The sequence below is a fragment of the Bidens hawaiensis genome, unplaced genomic scaffold, assembly GCF_021521415.1.
Source record: "Bidens hawaiensis isolate Kalapana, Puna unplaced genomic scaffold, B.hawaiensis_p1.1 tig00070858_1, whole genome shotgun sequence".
NCBI classification, from domain to species: Eukaryota; Viridiplantae; Streptophyta; class Magnoliopsida; order Asterales; family Asteraceae; genus Bidens; species Bidens hawaiensis.
In genome coordinates this window covers 44,185-56,986 of record NW_027502436.1, presented here as the reverse complement: position 1 = coordinate 56,986, position 12,802 = coordinate 44,185, and positions in this window count along the sequence as shown.

Genomic DNA, 12,802 nt, shown 5'->3' with positions numbered 1-12,802 from the left:
CTCTCCAGTGGATAACCACAATGGACAAGAAAATCCGAATTAGCGAATGCCATCCCGACCAAGCAGTGGGTTATGCCACTCAGTCATTTGAAGATGAGGCCATGTACTGGTGGGAAACTGTGGAACAAAGGAAGACCCGAGAGGAGATTAAGGCCATGAGGTGGGATGACCTTAAGGAGTTAGTGATGAAAAGGTTCTGTGCTGATGCTGAGGTTGAGAGGGCCGAGATGAAATTTCTGAATCTGAAGGCGGACAAGATGACACATCGTGAGTACACCACTGAATTCAACCGCATGTCTAGGCTGGTTCCGGACATGGTGAACACCGAGGCGAAACGGATCAAGTGCTACGTTAGAGGACTTCCCCAGAAGGTCCGCATGTTAGTCAGGGCCAACAAACCTGTTACCTTTGAGTCTGCGGTCGAGTTGGCGGAGATGGTCTATGTTGATCTGGCGGCGGATGATGTGGAAGTGGAAGATGAGGAATAAGGGAAAGGAACTAAAAGAGCTAGGGATGTCATGGAGCGTGCAGGGAGAAAGACACAGAAGATGGCAGGAAAGGAAGCATGTAAGGTGTGCGGGAAGATGCACTTGGGGGGAATGCAAGGCTGGTCCAAATCAGTGCTACCGATGTGGGAGGAAGGGGCACATCTCCCGTGAATGCACCGAGGACCAGAAGTGTTACAAGTGTGGTAAGTCAGGTCACATAGCTAGGGAGTGTGGAAAAGCCGTGGCAGTGGGGGGAAGGAAGAGGAGACGCGTGAAAGGATGGTCTATTAGCTGCTGAGGAGGTTGCAGGAGAATAAGTGGCATGTCACAGTTGTTTTATGTTAATAGTTTAAAGAGTGTTTTATGTTACAGTTGAACCCATGTTTGTTTAGCAAGCTTGAATGATTTCCTTTTATGTTATGAAGTACTTGTGACTTCTTGTGATTTTGTTATGAACGACCTATGAATTTATCTTGAATGCGTGTTGGTTATGATAAATAGTTGTGTGAGGGTAAAACATCGCCTTAGGAGTTAGCGTGGTTTATATAAAACAAGGTACCTCGGGAAGGTGATATGAGACTTGGCACATTGAGGGCCTCATGGACAAGCTACCTTAATAGCTAAAACACATGATCACCGCTCGATGACTACAAGTCAGGAGTAAGAAGGATAACCCAGAAAGCAAAGGTGATTCAATAAAGTGTGCGATTATAAAGAAAAAGGTATTCCTTTTACAAAGGTATTCCTTTTGGAGAAATAAGCTAGGTTTCGGGGACGAAACCTCTTTAAGGAGGGAAGACTAGTAACATCCTGAAATTTCTAAGTAATATTTAATATATTATTTTGTCGGGTGAAATAAACGAGTTAGTGGAACAGCATAATATGAAGACTTAGTAGGATAATTAGATAGGTTTGGATATGGACCAAAAGGAAATATGGGCCTTCGGTCCATGGGCTTGAGGGAGTATAAATACCCCCTTAAACCCCAATCCTTTCCATTCCATCCATTTATCCATATCTCTACACACACCCAAAACACACACACCACATACACCGCCGGCGGCCGAGGAGAGGAACGAACAAGATCCGAGAGAGGGTGAGCGATTAGTTGTGATTAAACAAGTTAAACGAGATCCAAACAAGCTCAAAAAGGTATGATTCTTGATCTTTGAAGTTTAAAGATCCAAGCTTTATAGTGTATAAACGACCGAAAACGGTTGGGGAACGTAGTGGGTGATGTTGAACCATAACAAGGGTGTTAAAATCGCCAAAATGCTTGATAGAAACCAAACAGCGGCTGGACTGGGCAACTTCGCCGCGAACTGGGCAACTTCGCCTTCAAAGCGATAACTTCGCCTTCAAAGCGATAACTTCGCCTGAGGCCAAGTTCGCCTAATTGATAACTTCGCTTACGGCCAAGTTCGCCTAACTGATAACTTCGCCTAAAGCTAAGTTCGCCTGATGACAACTTCGCCTAAAGCTAAGTTCGCCTGATGACAACTTCGCCTAAAGCGAAGTTCGCCAGATGACAACTTCGCCTAAAGCCAAGTTCGCCTAAGGTTTAACTTCGCCTAAAGTCAAGTTCGATTAGAAAATAGATTAAAAACGATAAGTAAAAGTAAGCTAATACTAGGCCACCCGATTAAATCAGGCGAGTATTGATACGTGTAACTTATACAGTCAGTCGAGCTCAGTTAAAGAAGGGATTTACAACTATCGGAGGAAGAAGCAGAGTTCGGGTGAGTTTCTAGCCCCATTCCTTGTTATGTTTTCGGGGCTGTGTGCATACTCGATGTGAAGGGTGAATACACTTACCTTAAGTGGTAAGTGTATGCTATAGATGTTATACGAGGTATATGTTTTATAATGCTTGTCGGTACGTGAACGATCTTCGGATATTGCACGTATCGCCAAGGATAGTAAATTCCAAGTGGTTGATAGCGTGTATGAATGTTACGATGTGACTTGTTCATTACGTAAATACTTAACTGATATGAAGTGTGATATAGGCAGGTAGAGGTAGAGTGTGTTAGAAGTGGCAAGAGTCTAAGGGTGTTAGTGGCATAACGTGAGCGCGTGATAGGGAAAGCCTGTACATGCCATCGTTATTACGTGGGTATGAATGCTATGATGTCACTTGCTTATTATGTAAATGATATGAAGCATGTTGTAGACAAGTAGAGGTAGAGCGTGTTAGAAGTGGAATGACGATAGTACGTGGTAGGGTAAGCCTATACGTGACTACGTCATTAAAGTGGCAAAGTGGCATAACGTTTTACGTTATTAAAGTGGCAAAGTGGCATAACGTTTTACGTTATTAAAGTGGCAAAGTGGCATAACGTTATACGTTATTAAAGTGGCAAAGTGGCAAGGTGGTAGGTGTAAATAAGAGGCTAAGTGGTAAGGTAAGCAGGTTAGATGTGAAAGTGGGAATACACTTACCTTAAGTGGTAAGTGTATAGATGTTATTCAAGTAGCTATTATGTAATGCTTGTCGGTACGTCAACGATCTTCGGATATTGCACGTATCGCCAAGGATAGTGATTGTCAAGTGGTTGTTAGTGTGTATGTATTCTATGATGTGACTTGCTTATTATGTAAATATTGTATTAATATAAAGTGTGCTGTAGACAAGTAGGGGTAGATTGTGATAGAAGTGGCAGAGTCTAGTAAGAGTGTTAGTGGCATGACGATAGTACGTGGTAGGGTAAGCCTATACGTGACTTCGTTATTAAAGTGGCAAAGTGGCATAACGATATTCGTTATTAAAGTGGCATCAAGTGGCATAAAGTGGCATAAGTGGCTAAGTTATAGGGGTAATTAAGAGGCTAAGCTATAGGGGTAATTAAGTGGTTAAGCAGTGGCATGTCAGACTGTGGACTATATGTCTTCGGATACGTATATATTGTATGTAGTGGTTGTATGATAAGTTGCTTGATTAACTAGAACTCACTCATCGTAGCTGACTTTTAGTATGCACGCAGGTGAGTAGAATGAGACAGCTAGCTTGAGCGGGCACATGGTGGGCGAATAGGAGACTGGCATCTGAAGACTCAAGATGTTTTAATGTAATTGACGTTTATTTTGAAAGACAAGAATGTTTAATTAAGGCAAGTTTTGGATTGCTGTAACGTTTCATGAAAGTTTTTATATTCCGCGAAAGTTTTAATGAACTCTGATTTGTAAGAACTGTGTTTATGAGTAAATCCGACGCTAAAGTAGGGCTACCGGGTTCGGGGCCTTACACCTAAGGTTTAACTTCGCCTAGAGTCAAGTTCGATTAGAAAATAAATTAAAACGATAAGTAAAAGTAATCTAATACTAGGCCACCAGATTAAATCAGGCAAGTATTGACACGTGTAACTTATACAGTCAGCCGAGCTCAGTTAAAGAAGGGATTTACAACTATCGGAGGAAGAAGCAGAGTTCAGGTGAGTTTCTAGCCCTATTCCTTGTTATGTTTTCGAGGCTGTGTGCATACTCGATGTGTTGTTAATACATTTATCCTAAGTGATAAGTGTATGCCATATGTGATATATGTGATGGATATGAATGATTGCTTGTCGGTACGCGAACGATCTTCGGATATTGCGCGTACTGTCAGGTTAAAAATAAAGATACGAATATTATATATCAAAGATGTATGAACATTACAAATGAATACTTGTCGGGGCGTGAACGTCTTTGGATATTGCACGTATCGACAAGGGGTATGGTTGTTAAATGAATGATGTAAAGAACGCCTAGAGTGTTCTTATGCTATAATGAAATTATTGTATATGTGAAGTATGTGTATACAGGTACACGAATGGTATGTGAGTTCTACGTTCGACATAGTAAGTTAGGATGGCAAATCCCTCTAGCTTCTGTCGGACATAGACTCGGCTGGTGATGGCGTAGTTAAGGACTGCAGGCCTTATACGTAATGTAGATGATAGACGTAAACGTAGATAGGGACGGTGGGCCTTATACGTGTTACAGATAATAGACGACAACGTAGTTAAGGACTGCGGACCTTATACGTATTATAGATAGGCATCAGCATAGGAAAGGACTGCGGAACTCGTACGTGCTATGTATTTGTATTGTGGTAGCATAGGGGAGGACTGCGGACCTCGTACGTGCTATGTATTTGTATTGTGGTAGCATAGGGGAGGACTATGGACCTCGTACGTGCTATGAATTAGATTGCAGCATAGGAAAGGACTGTGGACCTTATACGTGCTGTATTTGTATTGTGGTAGCATAGGGGAGGACTGCGGACCTCGTACGTGCTATGTATTTGTATTGTGGTAGCATAGGGGAGGACTGCGGACCTCGTACGTGCTATGTATTTGTATTGTGGTAGCATAGGGGAGGACTGTGGACCTCGTACGTGCTATGAATTAGGTTGCAACATAGGGAAGGACTGCGGACCTTGTACGTGTTGTGGATGTAGGATGGTATAGGGAAGGACTGCGGACCTTGCACGTACCATGAATGGTGAACATAGGTAAGGACTGCGGGCCTTTTACGTGTTCACGACCTTGAGTACAGGTATAGACGGCGGACTATAAACGTACTCTCGGTAGACTGAGGTTAGTGATTGTAGATATGAATGTATGTATAGTAGTAAGTATGTATGTAGAACAGAAGGGTAACTAGTTAAGTATGGATATGTATCTTCGGATATGTATGTATGTATATGTATTGTATGGCGTCCGATTAACTAGAACTCACTCAGCGTAGCTGACTTTTAGTATGCACGCAGGTGAGTAGAATGAGACAGCTAGCTTGAGCGGGCACATGGTGGGCGAATAGGAGACTGGCATCTGAAGACTCAAGATGTTTTATGTAATTGACGTTTATTTTTGAAAGACAATAATGTATAATTAAGGCAAGTTTTGGATTGCTGTAAGGTTTCATGAAAGTTTTTTATATTCCGCGAAAGTTTTAATGAACTCTGATTTGTAAGAACTGTGTTTATGAGTAAATCCGACGCTAAAGTAAGGCTACCGGGTTCGGGGCCTTACATCGTATCGTCATTTGTGGGTATTTAGATGCAAAGCATTTGTGCATATTCCAAAAGATGAAAGATCAAAGCTTGATGTGAAGTCCAGACAGTGTATATTCCTTGGATATGGGCAAGATGAGTTTTGATACAGGCTATATGATCTGGTTTCAAATAAGCTTGTTAGAAGTCGTGATGTTGTGTTTGTGGAAGATCAGAGTTTGAAAGATATTGTGAAGACACAGGTAGTTCCTCAGTACACTGATGATCTCATTGATTTGGATCCTATTCCTACTCAGCAATCTGAGCCACATCACGAAGATGGTAATCAAAGAGACGAACAACATGGTACCGATAATGTTGATAATCAAGAGCATGTAGAGTTGGATGGGGATATTCATCCCGAGTTACCAGTAGATATGCCTGCATTTGTCCCACTCAGGCGGTCTACGAGAGATCGTCAACTTCTACTCATTATTCGACCGGTGAGTGCGTCTTACTCATTGATGGGGGAGAGCCCGAGTATTATAAAGAGGCCATGGAACATAAGCATAAAAGAGAGTGGTTTGAAGCCATGCAAGATGAGATGAATTCCTTGTATGAGAACAATACCTTTGATTTGGTGAAATTGCCTAAGGGCAAAAGAGCTTTGAAGAACAAGTGGGTCTACAAATTGAAGACTGAAGAACATACCTCACGGCCTAGTTACAAGGAAAGATTGGTGGTCAAAGGGTTCAGTCAAAGAGAAGGTACTGATTTTGATGAGATTTTCTCTCCAGCTGTGAAGATGAGTTCCATCAGGGTGATCCTTGGTTTAGCTGCTAGTCTTGATCTTGAGGTTGAGCAAATGGATGTCAAGACAACATTCCTTCATGGTGATATGGATAAAGAAATCTATATGGAGCAACCTGAAGGTTTTCAGGTTAAAGGTAAAGAATATTATGTTTGTAAACTTCAGAAAAGTCTTTATGGGTTGAAGCAAGCACCGAGACAGTGGTACTAGAAATTTGAGTCAGTTATGGGAAAGCAAGGCTACCGAAAGACTGCGTCTAATCACTGTGTTTTCTTTAAGAGGTTTGGTGATGATGATTTCATCATTTTATTGCTTTATGTTGATGATATGTTGATTGTTGGAAAGAATGCAGAAAGAATTGTCCAGCTGAAGAAAGAGTTAAGCAAGTCGTTTTCAATGAAATACTTGGGGCCAACTAAGAATATTATTGGCATTCGGATTACTAGTGATAGAACTTCAAAGAAATTGCACATGTCATAAGAACAATACATTGAAAAGGTGCTTAGCAGATTCAAGATGTCTAAAGTTAATGTGGTTAGTACACCTCTTACTCCCAACTTTAAGTTAACAGAAAAAGATTGCCCTACTTCTGAGAAAGAGATTGAAGAGATGGATAGTGTTCCATATGCATCAGCGGTTGGAAGCTTGATGTATGCAATGGTATTTACACGGCCTGATGTTACCCATGCAGTTGGTGTTGTTAGTCGGTTCTTGTCAAATCTGGGTAAGAAGTATCGGGAAGCAGTTTAGTGGATACTTAGATATTTATGAGGTATTTCCAAATTGGGTATAAAATTTGGAAATGGGGAGCCGATGCTTGTTGGTTACACGGATTCGGATATGGTAGGAAATAAGGACAACATGAAATCCACTTCTAGATATTGTATGTTATTTGCAGGGGGAGCAAGGTAGTCAGGACTGTAAAAGTGTGTTGCTTTGTCTACTACCGAGGCAGAGTGTATGGCAGCAACAGAAGCATGCAAAGAATTATTATGGTTGAAAAGATTTATGCAACAGCACTACGTGGTTCTTTGTGATAATCAAAGTGCTATTAACCTTGCTAAAAACTCTATGTATCATAAGAGAACAAAACATATTGATGTGAGGTATCATTGGATAAGAGATGCAATTGACTACAAGTTGTTTGAATTTGATAAAGTTCACACCGATGATAATGTTCTGATATGTTGACCAAAGCTTTGGCAAGGGAGAAGCTGAAGATAGCTGCTTACTAGCCGGGGTGATGAGTTCTTTCTCATAGACAAAAATAGGGAGATCTGTTGGGGTATATTTTGCCCATGAGAAAGCCCAACAAATTAATCATTCATGGGTTTTTATCATTATTATTGTATTAATAATTAAAAGAAAAGAAAAGAAAATGTTATAATCTTTTTTTGTTCACGGCATTTACACAAACCCAAATTGGGTTATTTGGTTTTTCATTGGGCCCCGTGACAACCATAATATGTGGGCTTGTTTCTTGGACGAAAAGCTGAAGGAAATCATACAAAGGGGTTTTTGGTTTGTGTTGTGATATTATTCCTTTCAGCCTCTGCACAAGAGAAGAAGCTAGAAACTATATTTTTTGGACATTATTCCTCTTCTGTTGACAACATTCATTACAAAGAGAAGTTTTGTGCTCCAAGCTTTTGGTGTTTTGTGAAGATAAGCGACGTTCCAGAAATTGATATATTCTCTCATTGGTGATACCTCTTACTCGTATTCTTTTGTAGTTTTAATTCTATATACTTTAAGTTAGTTTGTACCAAGTATTTGATGATTTGTGTATGCCTCTAGTTTTATCTAGAGAAGACATTGCATTGCTCATTATTGGTGATAGTGGATTTGAAGCGACTCTAGTAGTCCCATGGTTTTTACTCTTGTCTTGAGAGGTTTTCCACGCTAAAATTATTGTGTCCTATTTACTTTTAAATTACCCTATTTGTTTGCATCCTCATTGGTTCATTCGGGTCGGGAAAAATTTAGCCAAACGAAGATTAATTCCGCACTTTTTGTTTATAGTTCGTGGCTAGGTGGTCGTTTTTCCCAACAGTACACGGGCATTCAACAAGAAAATTATCATTGGTAGACGGAATGTGTTTGACTACGATTTTTTTCCAAAAACGTCATCAAGGGATCGAAGAAGTGTTCACTTTCCGTAGCAAACACGTAAACATGTTGCTAAGAATAACCTAAACCCATTTGTGTCTCTCCCTAGATAAGGATATATTCATATACGACAACGAGAGTTCAATTTTGTTTGACTACTTCAAAAACAAGGTTATCAAGAAATTCACATCAATCCCCGGTTGTCAACCGAGGAACTAACCAAGTACCGAATTGTTGGGTCAACTCCCTTTGCGTATAAAAATAGAGAAGTAAGCGAGGTTGAAGTACTCCTATATGGTGTTGCACCAAAACGAGTTTTCCGTAATTCTCGTTGGAAGCAGATATATGATGGGGCGTTGGATATCATATATCTGCTTCCTTTGAGCATTGTGGAAAGCTCCTTTTGGTGCACCATTACAAAGGAGTACTTCGACCTCGTTTACCTTCTCTCGCTTTATCGACAAAGGAAGTGGTACTGCAAATCTGGTACTTGGGTAGTTCCTCAGTTAACCACGTGGGATTGTTGGGAACATCTTGATAACCTTGTGTTTTTAATCGTCCAACAAAACTGAACAATTGTTGGCAAATGTGAATAGGTTCTCGTTATGGCAAAGAGACATAGACATGTATAGGTTATTCTCGACAATAGGTTTATGAATTTGTTGCTGAAGGTGAACACTCATGCTGTCTACAGACTTCTTCATAAAATAACTCATAGCAAAACATAATATGGCCACCAATGACCGCCATCGGGGAATATGCGATTTCCCATGTACCGCCTCTTCGATTCAAGGCATTTCGTATTTCTTTCGATTCACATGTGACACATGAGTCAAAACCAGCAGAAGATTAGGATTTCACACGCGTACAGTTTCCACTTTGTGATGGTACATTAAGGTTATGTTTGTTTTTGCCTAAAAGGTATGCAATGGGCTTATGCATGCGCCCTCTAAACACCGTTTGTTTTTTTTAAATAACTGAAAACGGCTTTTACAGTCTTAAAAAATAAGCTAATATCCAACTTCTTTAAACTTTTTCACACCCTACCAATACCCATTGTCCAACGCCACCACCCACCGTCTGCCACCACCCAACACACCCACCGTCCGCCACCACCCAATACGTCCATGATGTACATAAAATTATAAATCCTTTTAGCGTCAGATAATCTCTAAAAACTGCAATTTCTATCAAATAACATAGCAAAGAAGGCTACTTATCATTATAAAATACAATTTCAGGTGAAACCAAGTCCCAAACGAAGAAACAAGCGAAAAAACGAAGAAAAACGTAAGAAAACACAAGAAAAGTAAGAAACACGCCCCCATGCCTCAAGAAACACGCCCCCGTGCTTCTGAACACCAGAAAAGACAAAAATTTACAAGAAAAGACAAAAACTGGGAACAAAAGCACGAGGCCGTTCCACTTGCCCACGGAGCCGTGGTCATCTACAAGAAAAGAGAAAACAAATTTGGCACATGTCATAATAAAACACGGGGGCGTGCTTACCTAAGCACGGGTCGTGCTTCTCACTCCAGATTGCCTATAAATAGTGACTCATGTTCCACTCATTTGTGTGCCTTGAAGAGAGTTCTATCCGGTTTTCACTTATAAAAACACCCACTAACACTCACATTGAAGATCTAGTGAAGAGTTTGAAGGCTTGGAGGTCATATCATCAACTATCATTATCAACCATCATCATCATCGTCATCCATCATCATTATTAAGAAGAAAGATACATCCACAATTGGTTTGATTATTCTTGTTTAATCATGTGTTTGTTATCATCATCCAATCTAATGTTCAGAACTATGCTCATTATGAGCTAAACTCCATTTACCATCTAAAATCTATGAAGAAGCTTTGTTTTACTTGATAATTATATAAAACATGTGGTTTAGTCTAGTAAAGTACATGGTTATCTTGCAATTATCTTTTGATGAGAAATATTTCACCATCTTAAATCAAAAATTCAAAGTTGGTGATTGTCAATTCTATTGGCAATCATTCATGATCGATTCATGTTCTTGAAAGATAGAAATACTTTGATAAATTATCGAAACATGGATCCTTGTTTTGTATTTAGAAATTATGAGATATAAGTTATGATCTATTTCTCTAGTTAAAGAAATCATATGTTAATGGAATGTGTAATTATAACCTACTTAAATCAACCAAGGGGAGGTTGAGTGACTAAACTACAACCACCCGAAGTTGTTAGAATTTGTATTTGAGAAATCAAAGTCAATCCTAATCTTTCTACTTTACGAAACTAATTGCCAACTTAAAATGACATTCTCGAGGTAGCATGACAATAGGAAATGGTAAACTTTAAAATGCGCATGCTACTCCCTTTTTGTCATAGATGCTCGCTTAGAAATGAGGAGCTATCTATCATATATTATTACGGCATGTTTTACCACATGTTTACATATTAATTATCAATGATAAAATGGAGTGGATTCTTGATCTTAGATGGTAACCTTCATATAGTTATACATAAGTATTTACATGTTATAAAAAGTTCAAAAATTAACCCCAAAGTGATTAAAACCTCCGATTAAAGTAAAACGACGATTCATTATTAGAGACACTTGTGTCCACGAATCGGTACTTGGTTCTTACCAATACTATTCTACATATACGATATGTACACTTGCCTATTTTTATGTGTGTTTAGTCTTCGTAGAAATCAATTTTATAAATTTAAAACACGATCTTGTGCAAAAGCTTAAATCATCCCATCTTTTATATTTCACCAGACTAACGCAGCACGCTTCAAGTTTTTGGCGCCGTTGCCGGGGACACGGTACGTTTCTAAGAACGATCCAAGTTTTAATTGGACAATCAAGTAGGTTGACTATCAAGTAGGTTGATTGGACAATTCTCGGTTCCAGAGAAATATATTGGCTTGGTTCGGTCAATGTATTGGTTTTGGTTGAAGAAAGCCTCATAATAGTCCTCGCTCATGTTATCCTTGGGTAGAGGTTCGGGTATTCCAGCCTTCTTTGCTTCACGTACATAGCTATTCTTCATCTTCTTGAAAGACATCTAATAAGTTGGGTTGTTTAGAGTAAGGAGGGAAAGAAAAGTTTACCAGCCTATCGTATCCCTATTCAAATATAACAAGTAATAAAATATTTTTCCTATACTTGGATCGAAGCTTAGGTTTTATCTATATAGAGTAAAAGAGAAATTTGGTGCCACAAAATGGTTGCTTTATGTTTTTATATATATATTAATGGTTTTGAAAGAATATACATGTATTGGTATTGGCTGGGTGGTTATGTTGGTAAGGAAAGATGTATGTGCCGGCTTTGGACCCAGGTTCGACTCCTTAAAGCAGAAAATGATTGTTACATTTTTTTAATTGTGTTATTTATGTTTTTGTGTTTATATTTTGTTTTTTTTTTGTTTTTTTAGTTCCGATATCGTAACATACGTGACGGAGACTGACCAAATTTGTGATGACTCATTGCCTCAACACTCGGGTTTTATCAAAGCTCGAGCTTTACTGACCAATGCCACCTCATTGGTACACCTCGGTTTTTAAATTGTTTTTTAGTTCAGACGCCATAACGCACATAACCAAAATTGACCGAATTCTTGTCGACTTAATATACATTGTTTGGGTTTTACCAACGCTCCTAAAAGGGTTAAATGTATATAAATTTGAAGTCTTAATTTCAACATTTGATTAAAAAAAAGGCTTACATAATTTTAAGAGTTAATATTTGCACTTTATATCTTGAATCCGTATGTTCATGTACGTTCCAGATCAGGTATTCCCAGAACCGTCCACTAAATTCACAAAAAAATAAATCATAAATAAACTGAAAAGGTTACGGTATTGTAAGGCAAGCCTTTGATCGGGAACCATTTCTTTCTGTTTTTTTTTCCTTTTTTTGGTGTAGTTCTGGTATCGTAACGACTAAAGAGCATGACAGAAACCGACCGAATTCGCGCAAACTCACTGACTCAACACTATGGAACGTGAACGCTGAGGTTTGATAAATACCCACGTATTATCAACCGACGTCACCCCATTGATTCACCTTAATTTTTATATATGATTTTTTGTTTAGTTCTGGTACCATAGCGAGTAACTGAACATTTTTTTTGTTTTAGTTCTGGTACTGTTACCAACGTAGTCAATACAATGTTTGGGTTTTATCGACCGATTTTTTCGCGCAACGCCCGGGTAACTTGCTAGTTATCTTGTAATACGTAATACGCCAAGATCGATGGCTCTGATACCAACACTTGTCACACCCCAAACCGAGGCCTAGGCGTATGACACATATGTTGGTACCACATTTGTAAATATATTAGAGTTACGTTTTAAAGCGGAAGTCTTTAGAAACATGTGGATTAAAAATATAATATTTACATTCACAAAAGACGGGATTAAAAGTTCTC